The sequence below is a fragment of the Trachemys scripta genome, chromosome 4 (genome assembly GCF_013100865.1).
Source record: "Trachemys scripta elegans isolate TJP31775 chromosome 4, CAS_Tse_1.0, whole genome shotgun sequence".
Classification (NCBI taxonomy): Eukaryota; Metazoa; Chordata; order Testudines; family Emydidae; genus Trachemys; species Trachemys scripta.
In genome coordinates, this window is record NC_048301.1 from 32,312,586 (window position 1) to 32,314,523 (window position 1,938).

At 33.6% G+C, this 1,938-nt stretch overlaps 1 non-coding gene across 1 annotated transcript; it reads left to right on the plus strand.

Annotated features, from left to right (window-relative positions):
- Window positions 1–1,436: 1,436 nt before the first annotated feature.
- On the plus strand, window positions 1,437–1,621 carry LOC117877492. The gene has a single exon (XR_004645722.1). It is a non-coding gene; the product is annotated as a U2 spliceosomal RNA (small nuclear RNA).
- The last annotated feature ends 317 nt before the right edge of the window (window positions 1,622–1,938 follow it).

Here is a 1,938-nt window from a genome sequence, read left to right on the forward strand (position 1 = left end):
GTCACAGAAGTGGGAATCAAGAGACATGGTTTCTATTCCTGGCACTGCCACAGGCCTCTTTTGTGCTCTTCAGCAAGTCACTTAACATCTAGGTGCCTCAGTTTCCTCACTGCTGAAATGGAGATAATTTTTACCAACCTCATAAGGGTGCTATGTCATGTCATAATTATTAATGCTTGTACACTGAGATTCTCTGTTGGAACATGCTGTAGAAGTATTTTTATGCCAGCTATTACATGAATCTTGTTTTTACAATGTTCATAATCGGTAAATATTATAAAAAAATCAATAAACAGAAAGTTTTAAAAATATATTAGGGCTGTCAAGCAATTTAAAAAATTAATCACAATTAATCGTGCAATTAAAAAAATTAATTGTGATTAATTGCATGATTAGTCAAACGTTAAACAATAACAGAATACCATGTATTTAAATATTTTTGGATGTTTTCTACATTTTCAAATATATTGATTTCAATTACATCACAGAACACAAAGTGTACAGTGCTCATTTTATATTTATTTTTGATTACAAATATTTGTGCTGTAAAAAAAAAAAGAAATTGTATTTTTTCAATTCACCTCATAGAAGACTGTAATACAATCTTTTTATCATGAAAATTGAATTTACAAATGTAGAATTATGTACAAAAAATAACTGCATTCAAAAATAAAACAATGTAAAACTTTAGCGCCGACAAGTCCATTCAGTCCTACTTGTTCAGTGAGTCACTCAGACAAACAAGTTTGTTTATATTTGCAGGAGATAATGCTGCCCGCTTTTGTTTACAATGTCCCCTGAAAGTGAGAACAGGCGTTCACATGTCACTGTTGTAACCGGCATTGCAAGATATTTACGTGCCAGATGTATTAAAGATTCATATGTCCCTTCATGCTTCAACCATCATTCCAAAGGACATGCATCCAGGCTAATGAGAGGTTCTGCTCAATAATGATCCAAAGTAGTGCAGACCAATGCATGTTCACTTTCATCATCTGAGTCAGATACTATCAGCAGAAGATTGATTTTCTTTTTTCGCGGTTCGGATTCTGTAGTTTCCACATCGAAGTGTTGCTTCTGAAGCCATGCTCCACACCTCATTCTTCTCAGATTTTGGAAGGCACTTCAGATTCTTAAACCTTGGGTCGAGTGCTGTAGCTATCTTTAGAAATCTCACTTTGGTATCTTCTTTGTGTTTTGTCAAATCTGCAGTGAAAGTGTTCTTAAAATGAACAACATGTGCTGAGTCATCTCCTGAGACTGCTATAACATGAAATATATGACTGAATCTGAGTAAAACAGAACAGGAGACATACTATTTTACCCCAAGGAGTTCAGTCATAAATTTAATTAACACATTATTTTTTTAACAAGCATCATCAGCATGGAAACTTGTCCTCTAGAATGGTGGCCGAAGCATGAAGGGACATACACATGTCGCTTCTCGGCTCTCTATGAGCTAAGATCAAGCGTAGTACCTGTTCTTATCAGTTTAATGTCTGGCACGTAAATATCTTGCAATGCCAGCTACAAAAGTGCCTTGCAAATGCCTATTCTCACTTACAAGTGACATTGTAAATAAAAAGCCGGCAGCATTATCTCCGGTAAATGTAAACAAACTTGTTTGTCTGAGTGACTGACTGAACAAAAGTCTAGGACTGAGTGGACTTGTAGACTCTAAAGTTTTGCATTGTTTTATTTTTGAATGCAGGTACATAAAAAAAATCTACATTTGTAAGTTGCACTTTCACAATAAAGAGATTGCATTACTGTATTGTATGAGGTGAATACTATTTTTCAATTTCTTTTATCATTTTTACAGTGCAAATATTTGTAATAAAAATAATATAAAGGGAGCACTGTACACTTTGTATTCTGTGTTGTAAATGAAATCAATATATTTGAAAATGTAGAAATAAATCCAAAAATATTTAATAA